Below are 15,254 nucleotides of genomic sequence, written 5' to 3'. Positions count from 1 at the left end.
ATGTTTGTTTCTTTCTTGTTTATTTCCTTTGCTTTTATACATCATGGATAACATAAACATACACAAATACAAACAGTACTGTGACATTCTTTATGGTTACCAAGTGAAAACAGTAACGGTGGTTACATAATGTAAGCCTTGATTACGGTTGCTTCTTCATTACATTAAATGAAAATAATTTTTGCTACATAATATATAACTTACATCGTAATTACTACAGTCTTGTTACCACCCAAATATTAATACAGTTTATACTATTTTATGTATTTTATTGTAGTTTCCTTTGCTAAGAAGAAAAGTCCAACTAAGTCAATGGCCCATTTTCAGCAGAGGCTTGGGGAGAACATTTTCACACTGGATTCAAAAACATTTAAACATAATAAGCAATTATATACAAAGGAAGAAAAGCCCTGTAGTAGATTAAATATTTTAGAAGGAGTTGGTGCCAAAGGCTCCACAAAATTCACAAAAAAATACTTTACAATAGCTGATATGTAATTGCATACAAGGGGAGAAAAGCCTCCATGATAGACAAAAATCTTGCCAATAGATTGGGGTGCATCTTTTACACCAGGTGATAAGTTCCCCCACATCAGATTGAAATACATTTACATAATATTGCTGGGAGAAATTGTGATGAAGATTACAGCATGTACTGCAGGTAGCAAGACATTCCTCAGAAGTGGAGAGCCTGTGTTAAGTAAAATAATATGTAGTCATTCAAAATATTGAATATAATTCTAATCATAAATGGAGGTGAGAAATAATCGTGTATTGTGATGCCAAAATAACCAAAATAAGAGAATGAGATGGGGGTGTAATGAGCAGAAGGGAAAATTAAGGACACGCAGAGAGTAATAAAGATGAGAATGTTATAAAGACATGAGAGTGGAAAATAAAAAGTAGAAAGTGTTGGCAGGATAGCATGCATTAGTAGCATTGTATCATTAAAGTAAGATTTGTTTTTTGCTGTTAGGACATTACTACCTGCTAAGATATGGAAGTTTTAGTGACTAAGAGTTTGAAAGGCAAAGTTATAGTAAGAGGTCATCATGCATCAGTTATGAAGGTTGCTCAAGGACAGGTCCAGGTGACAGGTATTTTTTAGACTGCTCTTCAAATTGGAAAGTATGCTGGTATGTTTAAGGGATAAAGTAATAGAGTTCCAAGAGTAGCTACAGAGCTGGAGCTGCTGCTGACAGGTGTGGTTTGTAGGTAGTGAGGATCATTTGGTTTCCAGATCGAAGTGGCCCAGCAGGGGTGTGTGTGCAATAAGTCTAGCAGGGATTTGCTTTGTTCTGGTTTGTATGTACTAATTTGTGGACCAGGAGTAGTTAGGTGTAAGTGAGCTGACTGGGTAATTCAAGCCAATCAAGCTGTTTTAGGGCTGATCAGTGACGGGTTGTGTTTGATGAGTTAGGTTAGTAGTAAATTTTGTTATTTTATTGTAGCACTGGTTTAGTTTATTGTGGATGGAAGCTTGAAGGTTAAGCAGTTCTGGGGAGTAATATAGTAAAGTGGGGAGTTGGAGTATACAGGCAGGAGTCTCCTGGGTGAATCAGTTAAGTATGTTTTGTTCTATAGAGGGCCCCCTAATTTTTTGCTGACTTTTTTGATAGCCTATTTCACCTGCAAGCCAAATTTCAGGTTATCAAATGTCATGCTTAGTAGCTTGGTTTAAGGGATGACTTCTATAGGGGTATTTTCACATATGGTTGTTGAGAAATTCTGTTTGAGTTGTATATGAGTTTTTTTTTTTTTGTTTTTTTGTTTTCAGGAAAAGCTGAGGGTTTTTCAATTGATGAAATGACTAGGGTGAAATGTTACTAGCAAAGCAGATTAACATGGCGCATATTATCTGAGGGATGCTTGACATTTCCCAGAGTGTAGGTTGCTGGCAAACATGTTGTGAAGCAGGTGCCCCAGTTTGGAACCTTGTGGAACACTGCTTTTGATGGTTAGAAGGCTAAGTGCGAATTAATCCATTTAACAGACAGGAGTCTTTTGGAAAGGTAGCTGGAGAACCAGTTGTTGGAGATGTTTGATAGGCCAGTGAAGATAATTGTTTTAGAAGCAGGCTATGGGAAACAGTACTGAAGTCCTTGGCAGAAACATAAATGCATCACAAACCTGTTGGCCTTTGTCTCTGGCTAGGTTAATACTGCTGGTGAAGATTAGGAGAGCTGTGTTAGTACCATGCCCTGGGATGAAACCATGTTGTGTTGGGGTAAGGAGGTTCTTTGTAAATGTGCCAGTAATTGATTTTAAATGCATTTTTCACATATTTTGAAAAAGGAGAGAGAAAGTACGGCACAGTGGTGCAGCGATACTATTCGCAGCTCACAGCAAGAGGTTGTCCGGTACGATTCTCGGTTGGGATGCCCTCTGTGAGGAGTCTGCATGTCCTCCCTGCATTTGTATGAGTTTTTGTCTGTGTACTCCAGTTTCCTCCCACATTACAAAGATATACGTCTGGAGCATTTCTCTGCAGGCCTCCACTGAAAATTAGCTTTGCTCCAAGTCAGACTTTCCTGGTAAACAAATGATAAATAAAATAGTAATGGGTATAAAGTTAGACATATCATTGGATTTATCTCCCTTGTGAAGTGGGATGTTGCAAGATGTTTTCCAAATGGCTGGGACATGTGATTCCTGATGGACTTATTTAGGAAAACGGATACTGTAAAGGAAATTGAACTGTCTGCTATTTAAGACATCACTGAGAATTTCATCTGGAGCTAGTGTACTTGGTTTAATTTTTTGAGACATTGCTTGATTATTATGGTGGATACTGGATAAAAGGAGAAAGAGCGAGTATTAATGGAACTGAGAGGTGAGACTGAGGAGGATGTGTTCAGATTATTAAATGTGCTTGATTTCTTTTGAGTTTGGTTGTGAAGTAGTTTAGTGATGTTGAAGATAATGTCATCATTTAAAACATTAATTGTTTCTTTTGGAGAGCATTAGAGTTTGGGGTTTGGTTGTCAATTTGAGTCACGGTGTAGCATTTTAGCTATTGTGACCCAGAATCGTCTATAATTTTTGTAGCATCTATTCTGCAAACTGGAGTAGTAAATGTTTCTTGTCAACTTTTATCTGGAGTTTGGCTTTTTTTTCCTAAATATTAATATCGTTGAAGATTGTGCCAAGGTGCAGGGTTGTTTTGCACTATTTTTAGGCTAACGTCGGCAAAGCTGTTGAGTTATTCCATAAATATCTTCTTAAAACAAACAACAGCATCATCTATTGACAAGATTTTCAGGATTTTCCACTTGTGAGATTGTTAAACAGCTCTGGACCAAACTTCTTAATGCTGCAAAAGGATTTATGTGTGTATTCCCTGGGAGATGTATGGCATTCTCTTGTAGCATATATGGCCAGATGGTCACTAAGTGTGCTGGCTAAGGTACTTTGGAAGCTTATATCATTAGGGCAACTTGTTAATAACCAATCCAGGATAGTAGTTTTCATTTTTTTCAGGTTGACTCTGGTAGGACCAGTGATAAGTTGTGATAAATTGTATAGACTTATATTAGAAATGGTTATCTCAGAGTTGAGACTTGACAAGTGGATGTTAACATCTTCTGGTATAATTGTCTTTGTGTGTACATTTTGGGATAGCCAGGACATGATGTCTTCCAATGTGCTGATATTGGCTCCAAATGGGATATAAAGGGCTGCCACACATATTGTTTTGTGTCCGTTTAGGTTACTTAGAAGTAGCTTGGCACTGTGGACGGTGGGTATGATTTATGGGAACGTTGACATATGGATGCTACTCCTGCTGCTTTTTTGTTTAATCTGTCAGCACTGAGGATGTTAAATCTGGGGCGGAGGTATTTGTGTTATTAATATTAGGGTTTAGCCAAAATTCCTTTATTGCTTATTTGTCATGGAAGTGATTTTATCTGTGTGTGCAGTTCTGAAATTGTATTTACAGTGCTTCTGATGTTCATATGGAATAAATTGAGACTTCTTTTTTTCCACAGGGGAGGAACTTAGGTTATCAGGCAGGTTTGTTTTATTGTTTGTGGAGTAACTTGGTGCCTTAGAGTGTCCAGTGTTGGGGGATGTCACCTGCTAGTGGTAACTTCAGTAGTACACCTGTGTAGCTGTGCTCTTTTAGTTTTTGTGGAAAAGCTGGTGATAGTACTTTGAAACCGTTTTTGAAGTATTGAGAATTTTAGGTTTAATGACGCTTGTATAGTGATTTTTATATGAGTGAGCGCCTGTGTTGAACTGGATAGATGTGAGGATTATATTGTAATCATGTGTCTTTCGGTAATAAGTGAAGCAGTCAGGGAGTTATGTTTGGTAAGATGTAGAGTATACAAGTATGAGGGAGGTTAGAGTGAGAAACTGTATCACAGTGGTGACTGGTGAGTTTAAGGTATGGGATGTTTATAGGACAGGCTATTTAAATGGTGAAGAGTAGAGTACTAGTATTGTCAATTATAATAATAATGAGTTGTAAGAGGTTGTTACCAGTTGGTTAGGTGTTGATGGAAGGAAGTTGTTGAGGATTGTTAGTATTATTTTGTGGGTAGAGCTAGGGTCAGAATAAATATAGAGTGGAGGGTGGTAATTGGGGATTCGTCAAGTGAGCAGAGTGAGTCCGAGCACAGCAAGTTTGAACATAGCAGGTTGCATCTGGCAGTACTGCAGTTTGGCCAAAAAAACAATCTGTGAAGATTTCCTGTCAAAAGACAAGTATTTATTTATTTATTATTTATTTATTTGTTGTTTGTTAACCAAGTTGCTCCAAATGAGCCAAAGGCCCATTTTCAGTGGAGACCCGTGGAGAAAAGCTCCAGTCTACCTACAACCATAAAATAAGTGTACAATAGCAAATACCTACACACAAATATAAAATGATAGTACAAATAGCAAAACAGTCCAGTGTACATGCCCATAACCTGCGGATACAAATTCCAGTCTACATACGAGAGCACAAATAGCATAGAAGTTACATGGAAAATTCCCATTACTGTAATATACACTGTTGTAAGGTAAAATAAGTTATATAACAAAAACTATGCACAGGAAAAGGACGTAACAGTGGTATAACAGTACAGAGGGTACCATTCTGAAGTTATACATTCCATGAGTATGATGTAAGAGTATAATAACTTTGTAACTGCATGTCAGTAAAATGAAAGCAAATGTGGACTAAGTGTACGAGCAACGGGAGGGTATAATTCAAATAGAACTGAAGAGGCGCGAGACAAATAGAGGGGGGTAAAGACTACCGGGATGTCAAGTGGGGGCAAGGCATGGACAGGACCAGCTATTAAAGAGATAGTTTTTTCACTTTCTTTTAAACTGGTGCTGTTGAGAGATATTTCTTATGTTAGGGGGAATGTGTTCCAAACATGTTATAGAGTGCTTCAGCTCATACTTGCAATGCAGAAAATCATTTTAATTCAATTTAACTTTTATTTGTGGTGTTTACATTACTGTGCAATTTGTCAGTTAATTTCAGTATTGTAAGAGGTGGGTTACCTCTATGCAGTTAGAAAAATATAAGTTACAGCTGCATAACTAGGGACACTACAGAGACAGAGTGGGGGGATGGGAGGTGACTAACAGGCAGATTACATTTGAAAAAGGCACTATTTACTGGAATTTTTATAGGCAGTGATATCTAAAATTTATGGTTTAACATGAATATTGTTACAGGTAGTTTCTTTATATACTGTAAGGAAAAGTATATAGGTTCATTGGTTCATAAGTTGGTACTAGACTATCAGCCCTAGGGCCTATTCAAGCCTAGCCAAACAATTTCCTGGATATTTCTTCCCACAATATTTACTTTCCTGGACCCCTGTCAAGCAGGGTGACTGACATGATCCCCAAGGTGAATCTCCTATCTCCCATCCAATCGTCAAGGTTCCCTTTGAAGAGAGCCAAGGAGGCACACTGCTTGACATGTATGGGCAGTCTATTCCAGAGTATGGGTAGTCACTGGGTCAGGAACCTATCCCTCTTGCATGTTTTGTTCATTGTGATGACTAGGTTTAGATCCCTGGAGCGTGTGGCTCTGAGGGATTGAGATTTCTTTAAGTGGAGCATGTCCAACAGCTCAGGGTTTGACATGGCCTTGTATATTAAGCAGGGATCACCTCTGAGTAGACAATATGCCACAGAGTATAGCTGGAGTTTTTTTAGATGGTCAGCATAGGGCATCTGCTTTAGGCCTGTGATTCTTTTAGTAGGTATTTCTGCGGCCTTTCCAGCTGTTGCAGATGTCTTGTGAGGTACATACCAAATGAGGCATTGTACTCTATAATGGGTCTAATTAGGGATGAGTAAAGTGGGACAATGCATGAGCTACAAAGCTGTCAAGTCCCTGGCTTGAAGAGAGTGGTTTTTGAGCACTTGGGAATCGAGCACCTGTAGCATTCCCTACATTATGTACAGTAGCATAGGTAGGGAAACTAGAGTGATAGCATGAGTGGGGGGAACTGATGCATTATTAATGTGTGGGTTACAATCTGGAAGATTACATTTAAAAAAGGCAATATTTAACTGTGACTTGTGTCTTTGGTGGGGTTAAGGGTTAAGTGATGACTGCATCCAAGTCACATGTCCATAACTATAGTTGGCCAGTATAGCAATAGGTCAAATGCCAATACAATGACTTGAGAGGATTTAAGATTATTTGTAGTAGTTATTTTAAAAACACAACATACAGGGCTGATAATGCAGTTTGAAATGTTGCTTATCGTCTGTGCAGGAACCTTTGTTCTTGTAGATTGCTTAGTGACTGCCCTCACAGTTGGAAACAATGCACATTAGGAGGGTGAGGTTTCGTTGCTTGATAGCTTAGGGCTATCATAGGCCATTTGAGTGCTAACAATGACCAGCTGAGGGATAACACTGACCTGTGACTATTAAACATCATTAATGGTCTAGGTCCATTAATGGATGATAAACTTAATGTCGGGAACACTACAGGTGCTCGATTCCCAAGTGCTCAAAACCCACTCTCTTTAAACCGGGCACTTGACAGCCTTGTAGCTCATGCAGGTTGCTGCTACTTGCTCTCAGACATGAACACGCTGCTCAGGTCGAAGGTTGATTACTGGATGGGACTTTTATGGTTCAAGTTTAGTTTATGTTACTGCTATACCTCTTCTCTGACTCCTGATTTTATACTAAAACTAAACTAAAATTTTAGCTCCTTCTGCTCTAATATCCTGTCTGTTTACCTTGTTTTTATTGCTCTTAGTCTTAGCTTTATAGCACTCGGGGGCACAGTAATGTACTAGGCTAATGACCAACACAGCTTTTATAAGGCTAGTCATGCAATCCAATCCAACCCATTTGTGCCCTTATGTATCATGGGCGTTTATTAGGACGGGGGCTGCTAGTTAGGAAGTTTCTAGAGGTTATGTGGGGGGGTGTATTACTTTGTCAATTACTGTCAGCCTCTGTCTATCAGAGACATGGGGGTCAGATCTGGGGGGAATTTCTGACTTCCCATCCATTACTCAGGGTTATGATTAAATAGGGTTAGAGATAAACTCAGCTTCACATGGATAGCGAGCCTGTTTTAGAGCATGGGGATGCTCTGAGACACACATCTGCATTGCCAACATGTCTTATTGTGTCACAAGCAAAATTTAAATCCTTCGATGGTTCTGATGCTATTCATTTTGAAGATATGGAAAAGATCCATTACTGCTGGATCCAAGAATCTTTGTATAGGTCGCCTCTCATTAACCTGTAGGAGACAGAGTATAGTGATAGGGCTTTAAGGCACCCGTATAGAGCAATGTGATTATACACTGGATTCTCCTGATAAGAAACCTTTGTGGACATTCCAGTTATTACATATGTCTGCTCAGGTACATGCCAAAGGGGGGTTATACTCAATGATGGGTCTGATAAAGGCTAAATAAAGTGGCACTTTCACTTCCTTGGACCTGGATGCTATGTCCTTACTAATTAGTTGTCCAACACAGAATGATTTTCTAACCACCCTGGCACATATTGGTCATGATTACTATGTACATATGTTCCCAGACCCTTGACTACTGGGTCAACTTTAGGAGTGCCTTATCAATAGAATAATTAGCCTGGGTGGCAGTTTTCTCCAAAGACACTATAATGTCTTTCTTGGCATTAAGTTTTAGTCTGTGACTTATGCACCTGTCAGTTGTCTATGTTAGACCTTCTTGTAAGATGTTTGTGTCATGGGGGGATGTAAGATATTTCCAAATTTGTAGTCATCTGTGAACTTGGTCAGCCAAAGGCCCTTGAAGTTTGCCTTTACCTCTGAGAAGTAGATGCCAAATAGGAATGATCCCAGCACAGAGCCCTAATGTACCCTGTCAGTGACTGGTCTCTTAACGGAGGTGGTATCACCAGTCTTGACTTCCTGGGACCTATCTGTGAACCAGCTGGCAATCCAGCAAGTTGTGTAGGGGTTTATGCCCATTTCATTGAGTTTATCAACTATACCCAGTTGGGGTATTGTAACGAATGCGTTAGCCAGGTTCAGGTAGGCAATATGCACAGTTTTTCCCTCATTCATTGCCTTGGTGATCTTCTCAAAGAAGTCCACCAGGTTTTGTAGACATGATTGTTCCCTGACAAAGCCAAACTGGGTTGGGTCCAGTGTCTGAAGGTTGCCTATGTCTTTATTTATTTATGTATTTATTGATTTATTTAATATTTGTTAACCTGTGCTGTCTTTCTCGATCGTTTCCATTATACTTTGTTTCATGTCTTTGCACCTTAGACTAATCAGACTAATAGGCCTGAATTTTCCAGATCAGTTGATGGTCCACCCTTGTGAAGAGGGATAACAGTTCCAGTCATCCATTCTCAGGGCACAAAGCCTGTTTAGTCTATAGTGACTCAAGTGGTTCTTATAGAGCATGTTTTCAGCTATTTATAAAGCATCCTGGGATACTGTTGGGGCCCACTGTGGATGTCTTTTTGGCCCTAGCAAATACAACCAGGACCTGCTCTCAGTTAATACTTGTGTGTGTGGGGGGGGGGGGGGTCTGCTAGTAGGTATTTCATGAGGGGACTGGGGATGACGTTTGAGTTGAATTTTGTCAGCCAGCAAATTCAGTATGTCACTCTTCTCAGGGAAGGTGGCACCAATGGCCAACAGTTCAGCACACTAATGTGCACTACCTTATGTCACTCTGCTCAGGGAAAGTGGCACCAGTGGCCAACAGTTCAGCACACTAATGTGCACTGCCTTACATCACTCTACTCAGGGAAGGTGGCACCAGTGGCCAACAGTTCAGCACACTAATGTGCACTGCCTTATGTCACTCTGCTCAGGGAAGGTGGCAGCAGTGGCCAACAGTACCTTATATCAATCTGCTCAGGGATGGTGGCACCAGTGGCCAACAGTTCAGCAAACTAATGTGCACTGCCTTATGTCACTCTGCTCAGGGAAGGTTGATCCAGTGGCCAACAGTTCAGCACACTGATGTGCACTGCCTTATGTCACTCTGCTCAGGGAGGGTGGCACCAGTAGCCAACAGTTCAGCACACTAATGTGCACTGCCTTATGTCACTCTGCTCAGGGAAGGTGGCACCAGTGGCCAACAGTTCAGCACACTAATGTGCACTGCCTTATGTCACTCTGCTCAGGGAAGGTGGCGCCAGTGGCCAACAGTTCAGCACACTAATGTGCACTGCCTTATGTCACTTTGATCAGTGAAGGTGGCACCAGTGGCCAACAGTTCAGCACACTAATGTGCACTGCCTTATGTCACTCTGCTCAGTGAAGGTGGAACCAGTGGCCAACAGTTCAGCACACTAATGTGCCCTGCCTTTGAGGTTTTGGACAAAATTGTAGAAGGCCTTGTGATTGTCTTTAGCCTGTGAGGCTATCTTGATCGTGTAACTGGCCTTCTTGGACTTAATTAGTCCTCTTAGTTTCCTATTTAGTTTAGAGAGCTACTAGCATTATGGGGTTGTTCTTCCTTATTTTAGCAATGACTTTCTTGCTTTTGTTATGTACCCTAATGTTAGGATTTCAGCAGCATGTCTTGTTGTTAGGATTTCTTTTGGGCTTATTACTAGCAGGTACAGCAGCCTCTATACAGCAGTTTACATGGTTGTACAGAGTCTTTGTGAACAATTCTGCATAGGCTGTTGTTATGAGCTTGGTGTTGGGAGGGGCATTGAATTTTGATAAACTATTGCTTAATAGGGTGTAGTTTGGTTTGGGATAGTTCCTAGCTGTTATAGGGTTTATTGGGGTTACTGAGTTGATTTTATTTTGAAGGAGACAGGTTTGAGGCCCAAACTCACCAGTTAGCGTGTGACATGGGGGGGGGGGGGACCTCTCTCATATTGGTGAGTACCAGGCCTAGGATATTTGTACCTCTGGTGGTGTGCGTACTATCTGGTCAAGGACATTTGTGTTAATAAAGTACAGGAATAGTTGTACCTATGAGAATGAGGCATGTATGTTTCCCACTCCAGTCTATAGAGGTATAGTTAAAGTCTTTCATAAATACAGTATTTGGTTTAATGGTGAGTGCCTCCAGTAGGTCTTGGTACAAGCTATGGGATTCTAGGGACATTTATCTGTGGTGATTTGCACAGGATAAATTCCAGGGCATCATCCTGTTTTACCCACTGTAGACTTACTCTTGTTGCTAATATAGCTTGAGACTCCTCTGCCTTTTGTCCCTGTCTGTGCAGCTTATGGTCTAAATGTGTAGAAGGCACTGAAGCTTTGATTACTGGAGTAATTTCTGCAGATTTAAACCATGTCTTAGAAATCATATGTCTATATTCTCCAGATTGAGGAGAGCTTGTAGGGAGTGTAGTTTCTTGTTTAGGCTCCTAGCATTCAGCAGTAGCACCTTTAGGTTTCTTTGCATTTATCTGTAATTTCAGTAAGTCTGTCAACCTGGCATCGCCTAAAAGATGCATGAAAGGATGAATAAAGTTTTATCCAATATTTGGAATCCCAGGGAGATCAGGTGCAGATCACCCTTTGCAAAACAATGTTGTCTGTTAACTATGCCCCCAACCCCATGGAAAGATGCCAGAAACTAAGTACTGGAGTCAGTCATCTTTCGTTCATAATGTGGCATCATCCTTGGTGATGGTAGAATGGTGCTAACTGCAAGGCACATAACTAACTAAGACATATTCAGAAAGATCAACTATGTCTCTCTTCATATAGTCCAGGGAAGAACATCTCAGGTCATTAAGTCCCATATGGACTATGATTAAATCACACTGGTAACTGTGGTGTAGTGACTTGAGTGCATGTGTAACTTGGCATATTCTGCCTCTAGAGTGGTGCATCTGCGTGTCATACAATTGTGCCCCAATGACAACAGTCCTGGGTAATGTGTTGGCTTTCCAGATGGGCTTTGCTCTTGGGGATATACTGGGTATAGGCGGATGCATGTTGTTTGATGTTGCTTTTAGTGAGTGTTTTAAAGATAGTTGAGGATAGGTGTTACCAATTATAGGCTTAAGAAGGGGTTTGAGATGATTGCTTTTTAGTGCCTCAGCGTCAGTTGGTCTATGTTTGTGTGTGTGTGTGTGTGTGTGTGTGTGTGTGTGTGTGTGTGTGTGTGTGTGTGTGTTGCTGACCACAATGTTTGTATGCAACATTTTTGCCTCCACTGAAATTGAGTATTTGCAACTCTCACTTACTGTGTTTGTTTTCTTTAAGGATTACATGGTTGTCTATGAACATGTGACAATTGTTGCATTGTCTGAGGGTGCCCATATTTACTAAGCTAGGTACAAAGACAATTGGAAAATTGAATAAAAATGTTATCTGGACATGTATTTGGGTGGTCTATTGTTGGTTGTTGACTAGGTTATACAGAGGTTTTCTTGGGTGGTCTCTGGGTGACAATATCTTAAACTGTGCTAAGATTCGATAGTAGTGCTGTCTGATGTGCAAATTAGCTGCTCTAAGCTTGTCTCCATACAGTGGCTTTATTTTATAGGTTCATAGGTTCATAGGTTCATACTAGGCTATCTGCCCGAGGGCATTTATTATAAGCAGTCTATTCGCTTTGTGGCTTACCCATTTAGTTTTGGGGGAACTATACCCATTATTTTTTTGCTGTGCCTCTGTCAGTGACACTGACACTGAGGTAATTCCTGGGGTATATCTCCCATCATTGGTCAAAGATTTCTCTTTTCTCTTGCCGCAGGCCAGGCCTCTCTGCCTCACATGTACCGGGATTTTTTGTCTCAGCAGCATAGAGTCTTTTCTATCCTGCATCTATCCCTCCAGCCATTCGCCAGCGTGGTCATAGTTTAGGAGTTTAAGTGCTCTGATCTTGTGGCTCTGATGGATCTAGATTTTTTTTTTGTTCAACATTGACATGGCCTTGGTGCCTTATTGTAGGTCACCTCTGAGCAAGTCACCTCTGAGCTAGCTGAAGCTCTTGTTTAGAGCTGGAGTTCTAGCCAAGGTTTTGATTTTAGGATTTTTTAGACTTTTTTTATTTTTCTTTTGTACTTTGTGTCCCTGTCAGTGCTGTGTAAGTGATACATGGGTACATTTATTTGTGGGGCAGATTGATGAATGATGAGTCTGATGACTGAGGAGACTTGGACTCTCTGACCTCTGATTCCTATGATGATCTATATGAATAGAAAGGTAGAAGGAATGTAGAAGGACTTTAGCTATATATTGGTTCTATCAATGTGGATGGGGGACAGACTGTCCCCCTGGGTCCCTGCCCAGGTCCTGTGCTCAGTGGATTGCCACCTATTTTGTAGCTCCTATTTGGTTGTTTTTCCCTTTATTTTTTTTAGGCATGAATTTTTATTTTTTGCATTTTTTGCATGCTCTGGCACCAGTTATTTCTGCCGCTTCTGTAGGATATCTGTGTCTCATGTGTATCTGTGTTCTGTTTCAGTTTTCTGTCAACAGTCATCTTTGCTTTCATCTGCCCAGGATGTGTGTTTGTTTACCTGTCGGATGTGTAACTGCAAGAGTCAGGACCCAAACTGACACCCTGGGAGACAGTGACATGTCTGTGGACAGATGTTTGAGACATGCATCTGTGACTGGGTTGGCGCCAGCAGCTCTGAGCCCTCAGGGTTCTGTCCCAATGCTGGTGTTTGCAATGCATCTTGTGATTTATGTGAGTTTTTTGTTGGTGATGTTGGGGCGATCGGGGTGGCCTTAGCTTAGCCGAGGTATGCCTCAATGGGGTAGGCTGTGAGGGTAGCTGACTTCGGTGAAAAAGTCAAATTTTTAAAAATGAAAAAGGCCAAAAGGTTTAAAGCAAAATCTGCCTTTCAAAATCCAAAGCTGATTTGGCAGATTATGATCCTCTCCCTATGTCTTTATTTTATATGTGTCTTTAATGTCCGCTCAGCTTCAGGGTCTCTAACAGCAATTTCTCCATGGCCTGGTAATTAGCAGGGGGAGTGTGGCTACAGTGCAGTTGCAGAACACTGTGGGGTGATAGGACCAAGAGTGGGATGCGTTATCAGCTGTGATGCTCCTGGCTGATTAAAGCACTTGGATTATTGGGTTTAAGAGCGCACAGTGTTACGGAGAGCATTCCCATGGATGCTGTGTTTTTTGCTGGATGCTGTGTTTTTTCTTGAGGGTTGTTCTATGTTGCATTGGGGCTTCACTTTTTTGGGGGGCGGTGGGGATTTGGGTTGGGTAACCTCAGTTTTGCACTGTGTATCTGAAAGCCTGTATGGCAAGAGTCAGGGTGGATCAGTAATCTAGTGAAGATTTTGAACTAGTTTTGGAGTAGTCTTCTGCTTTCTTTCTCCTAGGTTTCTATAGTTCTTTTTATTCTAGCTAGTTTCCTCTTTTTTTTCTCTCTTTTTTTATTTTTATGATTTTTCTTTGTTTTTTTATTTTTTTTTATAGTTTTTTTTTACTTTTTATTATTTTGATCTTTATCTTGTTTTTTTTTTAAGGATTTTTTTTGTGTGTCTGTCTCCTTTTTTTTTTTTGAGTTTTTTTGTTTGGCTTGTTTATGGCTGGGGTGTTTTGCCTTTTTGCTTTGCCTTTGGTACAAAGCCTTTGTTTTGCCCTAGTGCTTTAGCAGGTGCCAGCTTGTGTTTTTCTTAAGCGATAGCCTGAAAGGAGACTGAGTATTGTTTCTTTGGAGCTGGCCAAGTCTTTAAGGAGAAAGGAGACCACACTTTTCTTTGTGTCGGTGAAGTCGGCTTTTGGTTTGTGGGTTTAGTTGGTGTTTATTTTTGATGGGGGTGGGATGGATGGGTAGCCAAGATGGTTGTTCATTTGTTGATGATCTGATGAGACCAGTGATGCATGATGAGATCAAGATGGTTATCTCTTGCATGGAGATATTGTGATTTGGGTTCCTCTGTTGTCTTTTAGGAAGGGGTGGAACTTTTGGGTGATATTTTTTGGTTTTGTTTGTAGTGGAACTTTTGGGCTAGGGTGTTTGGGTCGAGTTTATGTTCCCTGTTGTTTGGTTGGGTAAAGACAGTGTGGGGTGTGATGTTTTCTGCTACAATGTTTGTTGTCTCTAGTGTTTTCAGGGTGAGTCATGTGAGTTTCCTGAGTTTGTGAGGGTGGCCTGTAACATGATGGCATGCTGCAGGGCCCGTCTGAGTGTTGCTGGATGGTCCTCCTTTCTGGGGGATGTCTTGCCTGGTGTCTTGATAGTCTCTTGAGGCTCTGTTGTCCTTGATGATGATGGGAAATACCTCCTTGGTATTGTGTTATGGCGGGGCCTTGGGGCGAGGAGCTTAGACAGGGGTGACATTCAGGGCTTCCACCATTGCGCTCAGATACGAGAAGTTTCTGATGGTTTTGAGCATTGCTACTGAGACTTAGAACATGAGATTTGCCTTTTGAGGGCTTTTTTTTTGCGTTTTTTTGAGGCATTGAGCCTTTTTTTGGTTTTTTTTTTTCCCTTTTGGAATCCAGTTTATTTGGTAGGGTGAGCCTGGGGGTGCAAGCCTTATTCCCAGGGTGGCACGACTGGTGCAGAATATCTTCCCAGGCAGGTAGATGGAGATCCCTTTGAATTTGAAGCAAGCAGCTGGATCAGCATTGTTGAAGCCAGTGTCAGCTTATCTTGTGTTTGGGCATCATTCTGAAGTGCTTAAGCCAATTGTTGTGATGTTCCATCATTCTGTCTGTGGGTGCTAATCAGCCTGAGGGTGAAGGTGGGATACTGTCAGGGTCATACCTGTGTGGCTCTCTGGGCCAAGCTCCAGAGCTCAATGTCTCTTACCTCGTTTTGAGACAGTATGTGACTGAGTGGCTTTATTTTAGTCCCACTAAGTTACAG

The 15,254-nt window shown here is 41.0% G+C and overlaps 1 protein-coding gene across 1 annotated transcript in view; it reads right to left on the bottom strand.

Moving 5' to 3' along the window:
- The window catches only part of LOC122813602 (acetylserotonin O-methyltransferase-like), a 237,282-nt gene that overhangs the window by 72,703 nt on the left and 149,325 nt on the right, over positions 1–15,254 (bottom strand). The gene's annotated exons all lie outside the window — the stretch shown is intronic.

The sequence above is a fragment of the Protopterus annectens genome, chromosome 1.part1 (assembly GCF_019279795.1).
Source record: "Protopterus annectens isolate FY-2018-M chromosome 1.part1, PAN1.0, whole genome shotgun sequence".
Taxonomy (NCBI): domain Eukaryota; kingdom Metazoa; phylum Chordata; order Ceratodontiformes; family Protopteridae; genus Protopterus; species Protopterus annectens.
Note: the sequence above shows the minus strand (reverse complement) of the source record. Positions and strands in the feature narration are given on the sequence as shown.